This window comes from Nelumbo lutea, chromosome 4 (genome assembly GCF_056320005.1).
Source record: "Nelumbo lutea isolate HS-2025 chromosome 4, American lotus-T2T, whole genome shotgun sequence".
Taxonomy (NCBI): domain Eukaryota; kingdom Viridiplantae; phylum Streptophyta; class Magnoliopsida; order Proteales; family Nelumbonaceae; genus Nelumbo; species Nelumbo lutea.
Genome location: NC_142687.1, coordinates 93,194,898 through 93,213,847, shown reverse-complemented (window position 1 = coordinate 93,213,847; position 18,950 = coordinate 93,194,898). Strand labels below are relative to the sequence as shown.

General features: G+C 36.2%; 1 pseudogene; it reads left to right on the top strand.

The window, feature by feature from the left end:
* The first annotated feature begins 15,113 nt into the window (after nucleotides 1-15,113).
* Nucleotides 15,114-16,098, top strand: LOC148861856 (putative inactive patatin-like protein 9 pseudogene; annotated as a pseudogene).
* Nucleotides 16,099-18,950: the final 2,852 nt, after the last annotated feature.

Genomic DNA, 18,950 nt, shown 5'->3' with positions numbered 1-18,950 from the left:
ATTCAGCTGCCACCAAGGTTGGGGGATATGGGGTGATGGGCTAGTTAAGTTGGGATTTCCTGCCAATAAAAACACGTTTCCAACTCACTCCTACTAAGTTATCTGACACCACACATTTCATTATGAAATTAGGATCCGTCATAAAAGTGGGACCTATTATGTATGATGAGATTTTCCATGTCATATGATGTTGATAAGGTATAGGAATATATTTTGTTGGCAAGTGATCCGGATTATGGCTAGTTACCTCCGTTGTTTAGCCCCATGAAGGAAAAATAAACTATTACTTAGAAGATTATCACTAGGGCTGTTCATGGGTCGGGTTGAGTCGGTTTATTGAGATTTTTTCAACCAACCCGACCTGGTCGGGTTACCTGAAATTGAAACTGAAACCGATCCTGTGTTAAGCAAAACCGACCTAGTCGGTTTGAGTTGGGTTGGGTCGGTTTCGGCTCTAAGTTCAACCATGGTAATAAATTGAAATTTCAAAATTTTGATTCTTGAGAGTCAAATTGTATTAGAGATTGTGGTTGAATTGAGGGGCTAAGGGGGGAAGACCATGTTAGAATAGAAGTTATCAAGAAAATAGAAAGTCAAACTGTATTAGAGAAAGAAGACTGAAATTTGTATATTTCAAGAAACCTTCTAATCTAAGTAAAAAATGACACATAATTCTAATTGTAATTGGTTGCCTATTTGGTGTAAAAGACCATAGAAACTAGGATCCTTTGATTCTTTTCTTTAAACTTTTCCAAAAAAATTCCTTGTCTAGTTGTCTTACAATACTTGCCATTAATGTCATTCCTAACTAGAAAACTAGAAATTAAGTTATGTTGTAAATAGGATAGAGACAACTTAGTTAAGTAGGAACTAAGTAGATTGTAACTACTAACTAGGAACTAACTACTAAGTCAGTTCGGTTCGGGTCGGTTTCAATTTTCAGACATGAAAACCGAAATCGACCCGAACCATTGGTTTATGATTTTTTACAACCTGAAACCAACCGATGCTGAAGAAAACCCGGCCAACTCAGGTTGGGTCGATCCGGGTTGGATCTTCTTATGAACAACCCTAATTATCACAATAAGCTTGTAAAATATTGCTGCAATATGAGATGTATGCTAAAGATAAAATTCTATTAATCTTAAGGGGTTTTTGCCAAAGGTGTATGATTTTATTTTTCAAAATAAAAACAAATTATAAAATGAAATTCCATTAATTTTGGTTATATAGCGCAGTTGTTTTTTATTTTGAAAAACAAAACCAATCATGTTTCGGAATACACCCTTAGCTATCTAATGAAAATTGCTTCTTGGTTCTATCACTAGATAGTGACAATGTATCAATCATATTGGTGACAATGACAAATGAGGGTTCATATGTAGTAGGCACATTAGGTAAACACAATGAAGAGCACGTAATAGCTGTGTGACACATGTCCCAATTAATGTGCCTTTCATCCAAACATTTTTGCTCCGTTAGACAGAAATTATCCATTATTTTATTATCTTTGTCAAAATATTTTTAATTATTTTGACAAAGATAATAAAGTAATGGATAATTTTTGTCTAATGAAGCAAAAACGTTTGGATGAAAGGAGCATTAATTGGGACATGTGTCACACAGCTATTACGTGCTCACTCATTGTGCTTACCTAATGTGCCTACTTTGCCTAATTGTTGACAATCATTTTAGTGGTGAGATGTTGGGAAAACACATCAAGGACAATCATTTCATTTAGATGTAAATTTCTTATTCAAAATTTGATGCATGGTTAGTTGGTTATAAATCTCTATATATAAAAGTGTGGATGAAATGTTAAAATTTTTTTATTAAAATTACCATCTACTTCTTTACTTGAGAAAGGGTATAAAAGTCATTTTATTATAATTTTAATGGCTACTAAAATGCCTATATTTGTGTATTTAATCCATGAAAGTGTAACTTTAATTATTACTTTCCACCTCATTTAATCCCCTCCCATTAAGTCTTATACTTAAGGTATTAAATCTCATTTTCTCTTATTAAATCCTATATTTTTAATTTATTTTCATTGATAAATGCTATTAATTAGATCTATATCAATATTTTTTACAATATAAACCCATATATTTTAAAACTGACTCAAAAACTAAATCATTTTTTATCGAAGTGATGGCTAAGCAATTCAACAATCTGAATCAAATTGATCAACCTACAAAGTCATGGTTAAGTAATAAATTTTTTAAAATATAAATAAATATAGAAAATTATAAAAAAATTAGACACATTTATGATATTTTTATTAATCAAATTAAAAAATAAGTATTATAAACAATAATTAATTTTATTGATAATGAAAATGAAATACATAATTTAGAACTAACCAAAAATGAAATATAAAAATAAATAATAAATAGTTCAAGTTATGGGTTAAATGTATTAACCTTTAATGTCATAAATAAATAATAAAAATTAATAAAATATCAAAATACAATATATATATATATATAAAATTTTGCAAGAAAAGCATTCAAGCACATGAATAATATCATATATTTATCATATTAAATAAAAAGTAAGTGTGATATATTAGAATTCTTTTTACACACAAAAATACAAAAAATTGAACACACCTATAATTCTATATTTACACTACTATTAAAAATATGAATAAAATTGTGAAAATTTCTTTTGACTAAAATACTTATTTGTGAATTTAGTCCTTATTTAATTGTAAAGTTTAACTTGTAAATTTAACTACTACTTTTCACCTCATTCAATTCTCTCTATTTAAATCTTACAATTTTTTAATAAATGAACAAAAGAAAAAAGATACACCAAAAAGAGAAAACACTACAAGAAGAAGAGTCTAGCCAAGCAGGTAGGCCTGTCAATGATACTTGAAACTTCACAATTCGATCCGGTTATCACATATTTGGATGAGGTGATTATGTAATCATATTAGATTTGTAATTTGCATATGATTAATATTAAGAAACAAAAAAAAAATACATAAAATTTATAAAAAAATTGAATATATTATTAATATCAATATCATCATCTAGAATTGTCACATGCAAAGCACGTGCATGCTTACTAGTGTTAATAAAGTTAGAAATGAACTTATGGATGGTAAGAATATATCTATAGTACGGGTGCAAGTTGGGTCGGGTTGGGTTGATAATAGGGGTGGATTTGAGTTTAGCTGAATATCTAATTATTCAAATTTGGCTCGACAAAACACAAGGCTCAAGTTCAAAGTTGAGTTCATTTTTAGCTAGAAACATAATCTCAAATTCGACTTGACTCAAAAACTTATATGTTCCAACTTGGTTTAAACTCAACAATTAGCCATGTTTCATATAAAAAAATTAGATAAATTATGCATATAAAAATATTTCTTATTGTCTATATAAAAAGTTATTTATTATTATATATAAACATTAAAAATATTATATATGATATAAGCTTGATTAGGCTTATAAGCTTCATAAACCAAGTTTCATTGGGCTCAAGCTCTGTTCAAGACTAACCAATACCTCAAATGGCTTGTGAAAAACTCGGTTATTAGAAATTTGTTAAATTTTCAATGGGCCCAAAACTTAATCTCAATGTTGAAATTCTTAAATCAGGTAACCCAACTCATAGCCACTATCTTTAAGTTTATTAGTTGGAATCTTAGATAATAAATTCAAATGATTTAAGAATATCAAGGTGGTTTGGATCATAAAAGAATCCACATGTCCTCTCATCGATCTTCTTTCATATAGAACTATTTAACTTGAAACCTTTTTCCTTCCTTACATGGCTGAGATAACTCCTCAATTTTCTGGTACTTTAAGTCACCTTTCTTTTCTTTTCTTTTTCTTTGATATTATATTAGCTGGCCAGGTTAGTTGGTCAAGTGAGATTAACAGGGCAGGAAGGTGGAGATGGTGCAGTGGCTATGACGTAGAAAGCTTGCAGTTCTATGCATGGGATCAACCTTACATCTCCACTTTGGGAGTGATGTCAAGTGATTATCTTAGTCTTTAGTTCATTTTTTAATTTAAAGCAACAATACTTCGGAAGGCTCATGTGATTCAAAGATAATTCTAGGTTGTGTTTGGTATCATTGTCATTTCTACTTAAGACACTTTGGGTTCATCAACCAGAGATGTATTGCCACATCAGTATTTGAGAGTACTTCGACTAGAATAATTAGTATTATTGCTGTTTCCACCTGAAACGTCAATTTGGATGTCTAGAAATAGTCTCCTACACATGTATTTCTAAGGTATGCTTGTTTCAAATATAAATAGCCTCAAATAACAGTTGTATGTCAATTTATATTGATCACCAGTACCTTTCAAAGTAGAAACAGTAATGGTATCAAACACAACCCTAACACAAGGTGAGTGTAGGGCTGATTTGGATTAGTGGAAAGATGTGACTGATCCAAATGGTCCTCCATTTTGAAACAAATAAGGGCTATATTCATGAAAATGGTCACAACAGATGTGAACTTGTTTAAGTCTTGATGAAAAATACAAAATTGATGAAATCTATGATGCCAGAAGGGTATGATGGCATTGGCATAATAGACATATAATAGATAGGATAAATTGATGAAACATCCTCTGAAGTTTCTGGTTATTGTTGAAACCTCCTCTTAAGTTTGATAATTGTAATCTTCTCTTCATATGAATGGTTAGCCCAAATCCTTCAAATCTCTTTTCTGAAATTGATTTATTATCCAAATTTGTCTTTCATATCAATCGCTAGCTAAAGTTGTAACTTTAAATTCTCTATTTTTATTGTTTGTAAACTTGGTATTGTTTTTTCTGTAGTAAACAGCCTCAATAATAATTGTATGAGTATTTTGGACATTTCCATGCCTCTTATTATAAGATTCTAACAAATGGGCTCTACTTGCAATTGTGTCAAAAAAGTTCAGGGGAGATGACTATAATTACCAAACTTCAATGAAAGTTTTAACAACAGTCAAAATTTCGGGGAGGTTTTCAACAATTTATCCTAATAGACATTCTAAAACAAGGACAGTTCATGCCATCCTATCAACTTCATTTGGTTCTTTATAAGTGTTAACGACCAACTAAATTAGTCATTATCATGGCTTGAGACTTTGAAAAGTGAGGAACCGAACCAATGGTAAGGTTGAGGAACCACCTCACACGCCAATCATGCATTTTGTTTAATAGACCAATGGTAAGGTTATACACCAGTATTTAAATACATGGAGTTGGTACCTTTTACAATGGGGCCTATGAATTTATTATTTGCATAAAACCTCATCATTGATTGTACAACCTGCTGCACATGCAGCATAAACCATTGGCTTTATGTAACGTCTGAGTTCATGCCAATACAAGATCAAACATGGTGTTTATGGATTTTAACCCGACATTCTCAATTAGTGTATTACTTGCTGGAGTTGATATTGATTTATATGGGTGAAGTAACAAATAAGTAATAAAATTAACAAATCTCTTATATCAATTTTAGATCAATTTAGGCAATCCCAATGAAATGTGATGAAAGGAGCATTTGAAATAAAATATCAGTTGATGTGATGGTTTGAATTTGCACCAATTGCATAGAAACAAAAGCAAGCTCCAATTGTATAGAATTAAAAGCCATTTGCACCATAAAGTTACACCTATGGGAATATGTGGGCCGGATTGAAGCCTACTAATAACACCATACAACTTGAGTAAAAGAAAATTATTCTTTGGATTTAGAAATCCAAAGAGTCCAACCACACACACCAAGCAATCTCAATTCGGCCCGCTAGATGAAATAATATGGAAGTTCAAATCCAATTCAACCTGTTAGGTGAGATTATCATTCAACCTCTTCGCACGAAAGTCAGGCTTGAAGTGTGAATAAGCAGAGGCCTATCAATAAATTGTGCTTAAATTTAATTAATTATAAATGGGGTGATGAGGATCAAGCACTAAATGATTCGAATAAGTTCTGATGCCAAGAATCATTTAACCTAAAAATTTTAATTGTTAAGTGAGGTTCAAGAATAGACTTTTATTCTCTAACACATTCAACCAAAAGTATGTTTATAGACGCTCCATTGCAACATGTCAAGAGGTCAGGCTTGACATAGGGTAATGTCAGCCTGAGCCCAAACCAAAACCTGATCAAGGCTGGTAGGGTCGGGTCAATATTGCGGTTTTATATATCACTTACAAGTTACAAACCCAAAATGGGAGTGGTGCAACCAAATCCCAGACTGTTTGACCCGTGATCCACAGTTCCCATTTTGGGTTTGTACTTTAGAAATGATCCGAGTAACCCAAATGAATCTAACTTGATCAGGTCAGTTAGAGCACCAAGGGTGTGTGACTCGGGCACAGTGTTCAGCAGATTTCACTGTTGAAGTCATTGACTTGTCTTGAGAGCAGAGGTGGATTGGCGAGGGCAACTCAAGGATAAATTAGATTTGGATGTGACTAACATGTTCCTGAAACAATTGGATCAATGACGTTTCGATGAGGGTTTTCATTTGAGCGGTGGGTTTCTTGTTTGCATCTTGCACGTCTCCTTTACTTGGCGATTAGGTGGGAGTTCAGTTCCCATCTTCCAATTCACTTGTTTCTACCAAACACTCAATGAATATTAACCTGTAGTTTTTTTTTTTTTTTTATTACTTTCAACCGAATTTTAATGTTCAGAACAAGGTATTAAAAATCGACCCGGAATTAGAATTGCTTTGAACCTTTGGCCATTCGTTTTTGGGTCAGTAATTCAACTGTCCGGTTTGAATTAATGGATGTCCCAATTAATAAAAATTAAAAGAAATTAAAAAACTATTGTTTGGATCGGTTCAACCGCCTGAGTCTCGATCAAGGACAGTTTGAAAACACTGGTCCAGAGGTTTTCTTTTCTTAATTTTAAATTCTTTTTTTCTTTTTATAGTGTTTTTGTTTTCAAGAAAAAGCAAAGTTAAAAAAAAATGCACTGGCATTTACGTTCCAGCGGCAAATCTGTCAAACCGTCCATGTGAGTACAGGGATTTTACTTGGGAGAAAGAAAGTCATCCGCATATCCTGCCACCTCGTCTCTCTCTTCTTGTGCCAACTTTCATCCATGGAAGATGAGAATTCTGGTGACTTAAATTTATTTTCCTCTCCCAAATAAAAGAAGATAAAATATTACCAATAGCCCCCTCTTCACAAAGGTATTGAAGTTTGGTGCTTCAATGTCTCAAATAATGTGAATTACATTTTTAATGACCTCATCCTTTATCCTTTTTTTTTTCCATTTTTATGAGTATTTAAATTTGATCTTCAAGTACATTTATGGGAAATTTTCAGTCTTAATCTTAAAGTATGATATAACTTTTGATTTTCAAGTATTAAAGTATACTCATAAAATATGGAAAAAAAGATAAAGAATGAGGTCATTAAAAAATGTAATTCACATTATCTGAGCCATTGAAGCAACAAACTTCAATACCATATATATGTGAATTACAGATAACGTGAATTATTGAAGTCTGTTGCTTCAATGTTAATGTGAATTACATTTTTTAATGACCTCATTCTTTATCTTTTTTTTTCCATATTTTATGAGTATTTTAATTTTCAAGTACATTTATAGGAATTTTTTGGACTTTTATATTTCAAAATCAAAAGTTATATCATACTTTAAAACTAAGACTGAAAATTTCCCATAAATGTACTTGAAAATCAAAATTCCCATAAATAAAGGATTGACGAAATCCTATATTTTGTTTATGAGAGTAAAAAATGTATTTTGAAATGCCACTTTTTCACTTTATTTAATATCCTCCCATTAAGTCTTATATTTAAGGTATTAACTACTATTCTCTTTCATTAAATCTATTTTTTTCATCAATAAATTTCATTAATTATATTCATATCCAGCACTTTTAATAATACAAAATCCATATCTCCTATATCATATATTAATTGGATATATATCCAATACTTTTAATATCTCTAGTATCATATATTCATTATATTAAATAAAAATAAATATAACAAACAAGAGTTATTTTTGTAAACATAGAAAAAGAAAAAATTGTTGAAAAAATTGAACACATTATTATCATCATCATCTAAAGTTGTTGCAAAGAGCACATACTTACTAGTTATAATTTATAAAAACTAATAAAATCCTTAAAATTCTTCCTAAACACAAAAACACAAAAGTAGGCGGTTAGAAGTCATTTTCCAAATTTTAAATGTGAGTATTCAGTGTCAATATCTTATTGGAAACACGAGTAAGGTTATTAGTAGGGGCACAGTAACGGGCGTCCTCCTCAGGTGGACAACTTAAGGATTTAAACTAGTAGATTGGAATTTCTGCAAACATTTTCACTGGATGCAGGATTGATGGAATATATTACACCTCATAATTAGAAATAAAGAATCATACCACATAAAAATTAAGAATCATGCTAGAAAGGAATGGTACCAGAAGAGTTTTGATCAATCAAAACCTATCTATAAATTTTGATAAATACCACCTGATTGTTTAAGATATTTATAATTTGAGTTTGTTTATCCTGATTAATTAAGTTTTGTTAGATTTTTCTTTCTTTTTTTTGTTTTTCTTTGGGTGAGCCTGAGATGGTGAGAGAGAGAGCTATGTATGCTTGGGTTATGGGGCAAGGTGGGCTAATTCCTCTCCTGTTATTACAATTTTTTTTTTGAAAATAGTTAATAAAATTTAAGGTGGTCACCCCTCCACTTGGAGTAAAGTTTGGGGTTAAAAAATGATACCCGTTAATTTGGTCATAAGTTTTTTAGATATCGTATCTTTCTGGTATCACAGTAGAACCCTAAAAAAATTACTTGGTTGAACAAGTACGTTTATTATGTGATTTCATGTCCCAAACAAAACTTAAGAGTGTCATATCTTATATCTTATACACCCAATAGCATTCCATTGCTATTTTAATCCATCTTTCACATATGGTAGCTGAGGTAGGGTGTATCAGCCTGTATGGGTACTTTTTCTTAGGTTTTACTTATTTTTTTGGAAACCAGTCAAGAGGGATCGGTTTAAGGCCCAGATACCCTCTAAACCAGTGTCTAATGCAATACAATGTTTGGAGGGACATATCGGAAAGCCATAGACACAGAATACTTTCCAAACCAAGTGCAGCTGCGCAAGTATCGATACTAAGTCCCTACTCCCTAGTAGGCTATCTTTGAATATCATTTTAAATGAAAATTTATTTGGCATACATAAATTTTAGGATATTTCTATGCAGTTGTGAATAATTTGATATGAGTGACAATCTAAATTATAATAAAACGCAAACAAATCAATTAAACCCGTTTAATATTGATCGGCAACCTTGTTTTCTGTAACATTCCCCAGTTATTAAATTCAATAGAAGTAAAATACAAGGTAGCAGTAGCTTAAGATTAAGGCGTTGTTTGGATAAGCCGTGGAAAATAAAATCAAGCCAAAAAGTGTTTTTGACCGTGGGGCAAGAATTACTTTTATAAACAGTATAATCTGAACCAATTATAAGTCCCAAAGCAGAAAGCCTAAAATTGGAGCTTTGTGTTTTTGGGCTTTAAAAGTACAGATCCTGAGGCTTATCCAAACGTAACCTAAAAATATGAACTATATAGCCAAAATTGCAAAACAGGTGACAGTGGGTGCCTGGCCAAACTGATCCAGTCCCATAATAGGACTGCATGGCTGAACTTGATTTTCAGTCTATTGATGCTTAATTTCTATACATTTGATAGTGATACATATGGATAAATACACCTTACAACTCATTGGATAAATGGTAGTTTTGGAATTACCCAAGGATTTTACTGGAATGAAGATAATGTTGAAACGAAAGGAGAAGGGATAAGGGTAAGGGATTGAAGCAAAATAGCATGTAAACACGTTGAGAGCATGATATTGAGCCACATATTAATATGCTAAATTCATAGGGAGATGTTACTTGATGTTGTGCTTTCAACATGTTTGCACATTTTTTGCTTTTATCAGATCCGGGTTCGAATGAAAGTGACATACTAATTATAATATAATAGTGAAGATAGTGGTAGTTGCATCAATGTCTTTGCAAGTATTGGCATTATATAGCAAAGATATCTTTTAGTAGGAGGGCTATCATCTTTTCTCCCAAGCGATCTTACTTAATTCACTCAATATTGTCAAGGAAGCAAGCATATATTGGTCTGGTTAGCTTATTTGTTTTCATTTCTAGGGTGTCTGTCGTTGTGAAGGAGACGTCTAGGCCCATAAATACCATGATTCTGCTTAATTTGCTTATTACTCAAAGAGATGATAATTGTTGTTCGTTGACCAGACTGATGCAATTTGGTGCTTTTTTGCTGGTAATAGCTCGACAAGCTAGGTATTAACATAATGCACAGAACCGTTCTATGTGGTAATTCTTCCAGTACAACTTGGAGAAAGTCCATGACTAAGAATCAGCCAACCTTCATCCATACCCCTCCTCTAGATCTTCATTCCTCATTTGCCTCTTCTTCTAGGATGAAATTCAGTGCTCACAAGACCATGCTTACACTGTATTTATAGCAACTTGCATCTGTATATTAAGAATATATATCTATGTATACTTACATGTTTTTATTTATGGGTAGATATTCTCAATGCACAGCTGCAAGTGGTTGTGAGGCCGATGTGAGCATGGTCTTGTGAGGATTGGATCCAAGTTCTCTTCTTTTACTCTTCCCTTCTAATTTTGATTAAATATACACATGCAAATGGTAAAGTATAAAAACCTCCCCTAAGGTTTACTTTAATAAAAACATCCCTTATAGTTTTGGAAAAAAAAAAAGCATGTAGTTACTTCCTTTTATCATTGTTCAGACTTGGAAGTTACAAACTTGTCCTTACAATTCGTTAAGACATCTTCTAATATAATTTATATTGTCAATTTTGCCCTTCTAGACTTTGTTCGATCCTTGTGAGCTTACAAAGTAAAATTACATTAGTAAAGTGCACAAATATAAATATGTGGTACTCTATATATTTGTACTTGTGCTCCTTTTAAATTGAACCTTACTAATGAGGGCGGATTTGGCCCTCCAGTGAAATTGTGACACCTGACACCTCATGAAAACCAAGTGCAGCCTCTTGACAACTGGGCAGTTTGGGAAGCTCGGGCAGCTCGGCAGAGCTCGCCACAAGCAGCTCGACATAGTTCAGAGAGTTCGGTATAGCTAGGGGCAGCTCGCCACAGGCAGCCTGGCATCTTACGAAGAGCTCGCCACTTAGGGGCAGCTCGTCACTTATAGGTAGCTCAGCATAGGCAACTCGCCACAGGCAGTTGGCCACTCCGCAAGCAGCCTGGCGTCTTACGAAGAGGTCGCCACTTAGGGGTAGCTCGGCATAGGTAGCTCGACACTTAGGGGTAGCTTGGCGTATCGCAGGAAGATTTCCTGCCTGACAACCGTACCTGACAGATCCGGAGACCTGCGCCCACGTCTCTCGCTAGGCGGCGCCGTGCCTGCCAGTCCTGAGAGTTGTCCCTTGACTGGCAGAGCCGTACTCTGCAGCAGCCGCCTGCACCCGCCACCTCAGCTCTAGCAGTAATGACTGCGGAAGAGAGAGAGGCACGCCTGACTTGACAGAGGATGTTACGCCTGATTTGACAGGACACCAATATATAAGGACTTCGACCCCTAAAGACAAGGGAGGGAGAATGAAAAAATGGAGGTAATCCCTGCTCTCTAGCTCTCTCATTTCTCTCCAAGCTCCCAACAATTAGAATGCTAACTTAGGCATCAAAGAGTCCCTACCGGGAAAATACCCTCGGGTCCTCTGATTCAGTTCTCGCAGGTTCCTCATCTCTCGCTGCCTACAAAGGAGAGGAGATCACCTCATGCAGAGGGCAGTCAGGTTGCCCTACACCAGGGAGCTCCACCATCCCCTGAGTTATAGGCCGCCTAGGAGCAGGTCAAATGACAAGTCCACCCAGGGAGCTCATCACCAGTAGCTCACTAGCAGGGAGCTCGTCACCAGGTAGCTCATCACCAGGGAGTTCGTCACCAAGTAGCTCTCCACTAGGGAGCTCGTCACCAGGCAATTCTCCACCAAGGAGCTCGCCACCAAGTAGCTCACCACCAGGGAGTTCTCCACCAGGGAGCTTGCCACTAGGCAGTTCTCCACCAGGGAGCTCGCCACCAGGTAGCTCTCCACCAGGGAGCTCGTCACCAGGCAGTTCTCCACCAGGGAGCTCACCACCAAGCAGTTCTTTACCAGGGAGTTTGCCACCAAGTAGCTCTCCACCAGGGAGCTCGTCATCAAGCAATTCTCCACCAGGGAGCTCGCCACCAGGTAGCTCTCCACCAGGGAGCTCGTCACCAGGCAGTTCTCCACCAAGGAGCTTGCCACCAGGCAGTTCTCAACCAGGGAGTTCGCCACCAAGTAGCTCTCCATTAGGGAGCTCGTCATCAGGCAGTTCTCCACCAGGGAGCTCCCCACCAGGTAGCTCATCACCAGGGAGTTCGTCACCAAGTAGCTCTCCACTAGGGAGCTCGTTACCAGGTAGTTCTCCACCAGGGAGCTTGCCACTAGGTAGCTCACCACCAGGGAGTTCGTCACCAAGTAGCTCTCCACTAGGGAGCTCGTTACCAGGGAGCTTGCCACCAGGTAGCTCACCACCAGGCAGTTCGTCACCAGGCACTTCACCATTAGGTCAAATGACGAGGTACTTAGCCAAAAAAAATCGATACATCACAAAAAATTGATACGTGACCAGAAACGGTTACATCACTTGCTGTTTTCAATCTTACTTGGGGGATTTTTTAGTTAAGAGTTGAAAGTTCTTTTAGGGGCATTATAGTAAATCTTTGTTTGTATTGATAGACACAAGGGTAAAATGGATATTTTAAAATTTAATGCATTAACCCTACATTTTCCATTTGGGACAATGATGGAAGGGAGGCAACTGTATTTTTTTTTTACTACAAGGGAAGGTTTTTGTTAGAATGAAATCCCACGGGACGTTTTTATATTTCACCTTTTTTAATGTAAAAATATATAAATAAATATCCCATATTTTTCATATTTGTTTGCTTTTCTTATAATTCAATTTGGTATATATTTTTTTCTTAAAAAAAATTTAAAACCCATTGTCTTAGGGTTCGGAGGCGTTCACCAATATATATATATGACTGTTTTTAAAAGTAAAATTATATTGGTTGTGCTGATGTGAGAATTGTTTCTTTAATAAAACCATACATTATTGTTGAGCATCCGTGTCCAAAATTGGGATGCAAATCCAATCCAATTGATACTTGATTTAAACATGTTCTGCCTTTAATAAAAAAGTCAATTAACATCACGTTCCATGAGTTTTTTTTTTTTTTTTTTTTTTTTTCACTTTTGCTACTTAGCTCTAACCCAATTATTAGGGTCTATTTGGATTCAATTTACAAAGCAAATCAACCACCCAAGGTTTGTACTTGGCTTAATCAGACCGGATTTAGATCTCAAAATGATCAATATAATCAACAAATCCTTTCAGTATCCTCTTGATTACTCAATTTTATTTTATTTTGTAATAATATGAAATTTGTGTAAAACTTTAGAAAAAAATACGTGTCAGATAATCTTTTTTTTTTTTTAATCTTGCCATTGTTAGGTTTCCCCTCGAAAGAGGCTATCTAGCTGTGTGGTTCTAATCCATATAATTTATGATATATAATGTGGTTTCTTGAACAAAATCATGATATTTCCTCCATTTTTATTAATAAATCTACAGTTTTTATTTTTTTTACCAAAAACCAATGTATTAATGATAACGCCACGTCTTCACTATCCGGTTCTGGCTGTTGGTCACGGGTTAAACGATTCGACCATAAATATATTAGTTGTTGCAGGATTTTCTTTGGAAAGATGAATGGTCCAGGGTTGGGCCCAGTAGTAAAGAAAAGGTATGGGCTTAGTCTCATCTAAGCTTGACTAAACCCGGCCCATGTACGCCGGAAAGATCAATCAGTCAAGCAAAGTCACGCACGCGTAACGTCTACGTGCACTAAATGCGCATAAAACTAGAATTCAGCAAGTGCGATGCTGGATTTACGGTTACCTACAAACTACAAATCTCGTTCATGGATAGCATAAACGAATTTGATGGTGAATTCCAACACCTTACCAATATTACACGTTTCATGCATGGTGGGTCTCACTTTTACAATGGCCTTAGTTTCGTAGTGAAATGTATGATGTTAGACTAATGCTTTTTGGTGAGTTTTTTGTATAGGCTGTGGTTTTTAAGAAATTTTGATAATCCACGTTTTGTTTTTTGTTTTTTGTTTTTTATTTTTTTTTCTATTTGATTAAGAAAAGATTTAATTGTCAAAAGTTATAACCTCGGAAAGACATGAAAGGCCCATTTTAGATTATTTTTAAGAAGCTCTGAATAAAGCTTTTCACCTTTTTCAATCATTTTCATGTAAAAAAAAAATGCATTTTAATCAAACAGTCTTTAAAGTGTTAAAATCTTAATGCAAATATTTACATCGTCTTTTAATTGTTAAATCTATTAAAAGATTATTTTAAAAAAGACTTGCCAAACGATAGTAAGTTGGGAGGGTGTTGGAATGTGTTATCTTGGGCAGATATCCCAACTCACACAAGAACACATAAGTACAAGAAAAATATTAAATAGGGGACCGAGAAATTGCGCCGAGCCGATCAAATAGCCGAATCTTTTGGCACTGTTAGCCAATAAGACACGCCGTAGTTACACGTGCGCGCGACAGAAGGAAGCAAACACGTGTCGCCGACCCAGATTAAACGGTTAAACACATATTAAATATATAAAAAGTAATCAAAGAGTAAAAGGAAAGACGGAGCGAACTGTAGAGGGGTAGAGACTAGAGAGGTATTCGTCGATAACTCGATATAAATACTCTTATACTCCTGAAACGTTCCTCCCGCACTCAGAGTCTCAGACACGCTTACGCAGAGAGCCAGAGAGAGAGCGTAGCAGAGTCATTGATACTTTGATAGAAAGAGTGGACAGTGAAGCAAAATTTTTTGCTCCATTAATGCATCTCAAGAAGAAAGCGTGACCTTTCCTTTTTCACGGATTCCATCTCAGAATCTGCAACGATCGACAGCTTCAACACCTCCTAAATACCTCCTCATCAAGTCTTCGGTCTCATTCTGCAAATCAAAATGGAGCTTAGTAAAATGACGTTAGAGATATTTTCGAAACTTGAACAGAAATGGCTCTCGCATTGCGAGGACAAGAAAACAAGAATTCTCAGCATCGATGGTGGAGGAACCAAAGGCCTAATCGCCGGTGCAGCCTTAATCCATCTCGAAGAGCAGATCCAATCCAGGACTGGCGATCCTCAATCTCGTATCGTCGACTTCTTCGATGTCCTCGCAGGTACTGGAATCGGCGCCATTTTTGCTGCAATGCTGACTGCAGATGACGGCACCGGTCGTCCGATCTTCACCGCCAAGGATGCCGTTGAATTCGTGATGAAGAATCAGTCCACGATGTTCAAGATCAAGAATGGTGGTTTTCTCCGTCGCCGACAGAGATTTTCCGATAAGTGCATCGACAATGTTTTGAAGGCGGTATTACGCAGGAATGACGGTAAGTTTTTGACGTTGAAGGACACGTGCAAGCCTCTTCTCGTCCCCTGCTATGACCTGAATAGCTCTGCGCCATTTGTCTTCTCCCGTGCCGACGCTTCAGAATCTCCAAGCTTCGATTTCGAACTCTGGAAGGTCTGCCGTGCCACATCCGCCACTCCGAGCCTCTTCAAGCCGTTCCAGTTAACCTCCATTGACGGCAAAACATCTTGCTTGGCTATCGATGGAGGTCTTGTCATGAACAACCCTACCGCCGCTGCCGTTACTCACGTCTTGCATAACAAACGGGATTTCCCTTCCGTTAACGGCGTCGAAGACTTGCTCGTTCTATCGTTAGGTAACGGGCCGTTGAGTAGCTCCACACGCCGGCGACTGAAATGCAACGGCGAATGCTCGACGCCGTCAGTCATTGACATTGTTCTTGACGGCGTCTCTGAAACCATCGATCAAATGCTCGGGAACGCATTTTGTTGGAATCGTATGGACTACGTGAGGATTCAGGTATCGTATTCTAGTTAATCTTGTTTAATTTAACTCGCTCTCTCAGGCTCTGATACAACTATCTGTATGCAATTATATCGATTCGGGCTTCTTTACGGGCTTCTCGATATGTCTAATACCCACTTGGAATTTGGAAACGCTTGACGTGGATACCAAAATATATGCCTCGCATATCCCCAAAATTAACAAATGCAATTGTAGGACCCCCGTCGTTAATCGGAACCGTTCGCTGGATGTAATGGACGGACCACTTTCGTTAATGGATCGATCATTCCCAATGGAACGTATGCTCTTAGCTGTTCCGGTTTTCTTTTTGGAATTGGGCCGTATTTCACATTAATGCCACGGAAACGGGTCATTGACGAACGGGGGCACTTCCAAAATTCTTGGTTTGGTTTTCACAAAATTTTCATGAATCATAACTGGTTCCAGGAAAGTGGTTTGATTAAACTTTTGGGAATTACATAATCCATATATATATGCCTCGTTGCCGGCCGGCACCAAACTTGTTTTGAAGGAAAAGGTAGGGTTCATGGTTCATGAGAATAGGGATTTGGAGTCGGAATCAGAATACTAGCTGCTTCATCATTGCCTCCCCTTTGAAATGAGAAGTCTCATTCCAATCAGCAAGTGGCTTAAAAATCTATTAAACCCTATTTCTCCTTACATGAAATCTTATTCGATTACCATTTGAATCAAGCAAACAAGCGATTCCGATTCTAATTTTAAGAAATTTTGATTTTGATTCTGATTTTAATTCCAACGGTTAATGAAAGGGATTCTTAAATCAGGTAATGATTATGCTCAGTTGAAATCGGATTTGATCCTCACAAGTACATGTACAAAGATATTTCTAATGCATGAGAATCTCTCTCCTCATGAACAAGACATACATGTATGAAAATATTTCTAATGTATAACTGTAAAAAGCTATGAAAATGATGTGATCATAGAAAATACCACTCTTGTCCAAGGGATCAAAGCAAATCAAGGAATTGGAGATGGAGAGCTTTTACAATAGAACGACCTCTTCAGCTTGTTAAGCCAGTAAAGTAAAGGTTGGGTATGGGACCCAAGTCCCAACCCCGTTGTAGTTTTCCAAAAAGTGAAGCTGGTACAAAGAAAAGTAAACAGGAGGAAAGGAAATCCAAATTGAGGAGAGAGAAAGAGACTGGGAGAGAGGGAGAGAGAGAAATGGTTTATTATTAGAAATACCAGTAGCATAGGTGTTACTTAATGGGTATGCTTTTTGGTAGGTAAGTTTGGTCGATAAAGAATGTACTTCCCTCTTAATGTTGGCGTGGGGCTTCTCAGCCATTGGTTCTTCACATGCATTCAATGTCTTTCATCTCCTCCTCCTGTCACCGTGTCTCACCTTGCGTCTTCACTTGGTGATTTTTCTTTTGGACTGTGGTAGTAGATAAGATAGCAGCAGAGTTGGGTAGAGTATTACTTACTTTCCACACCCATCCTCTCAGTGTTCAACACATTGACACAATGACCAAATATCACTTAAAGACATGCTGGTATCCAATGACCTAATAGGGCTCCCTTCCTTCCCCACGTTAAGCTTGTGGGTCATCTGTTAGGTTTGTTGGCAAGGCTTCTGTGCATAGGTCGTTGCATCAACATCTTGTGACTTGAGTAGATCAGCAAGCTGGCATCCTATGCCTAGATCACTATCCCATCCTCTCACATATATATACCCTACAACCTATGTGTTTGGGGTTAAAAGAAACAGAAAAAAAAAATGAAACAAAATAACCCCAATATTTCTGCACTTGTACAGTAGTACTCTCTTCTGCTCTTCACATTGGCTTTCCCAGATGTAGAAAGGTAACAAAATCTCCTCTAGATGATACGATACCTTAAGCAAATTAAAGTGCAATAGTGCATCCCATTCTCCTCAGGTTATATGCTTTTTTTGGGTTATTAAATGTAACCTTAGGTAATTAAATTCAGATACAGAGGACAATTATCTTCCTTGGATCCCCTCTTCTGTCGTAGATGCGTGTCCCACTTGAGAATTAATATATTGCTACAGCTTACGACAAAACACATACACACAAATAAATAAATAAGTAAATAAGCCCTTTGTTTTTGTCTTCTCTTTGTGATTGAGAACTAGATTAATTAATGTAAGAAATAACTTTCACAAGAGCAAGAGGAAACAGATTGCTACATACAAGCATAATTACTTGATCACTCAGTTGGGTAATTCCTCCATATTACTTCCTGAACAAAACACTTTTCCTTTTGAGCTACAAGATGTGCAAAAGAAAATCTTGAACCTGTTGGGTAGTTTTAGTTTCCGACCTTTGCTCAACAGCATTAAAATTAAAACCCATTGGGCAAAATCTGTCTTCACCTCACCTGGTCCATTCCTTGAAGCAAAATTCTTTGACAGAATTTAAGATGTCATGACCAATTAATTAGCCTGTTTTGTCCTTCCTACAACTCTTGAAACCATGAGATTTAAGATGTCATGACCAATATTGGGTGATTTTAATTTCCAACTTTTTCTCAACAAACATAAAAACCCCATTGGGCAAAATCTGTGTCTTCACCTGATCCATTCCTTGAATCAAAATTCTTTGGCAGAGAATTTACCTAAGTTAGATCCCAGTTAATTAGATGGTCTTGTCCTTCCTACAACTCTTGAAACCATGAGTATTTAAGATGTCATGAGCATTGAGCAACAGGGACCAATAAGGCTGCTCTTAGGAATGGGGAAATAAAACAGGACCAGCTTCTGAAAATGGTTGCAGAAGCCATGTAGGAAAGGGGGTTTGGTATTCTTTGAGCTTTGCTAGTCAATTCAAGCACATAACAACCTCAACGCCATGAAAGGTGACATCTCACGCTTCCAA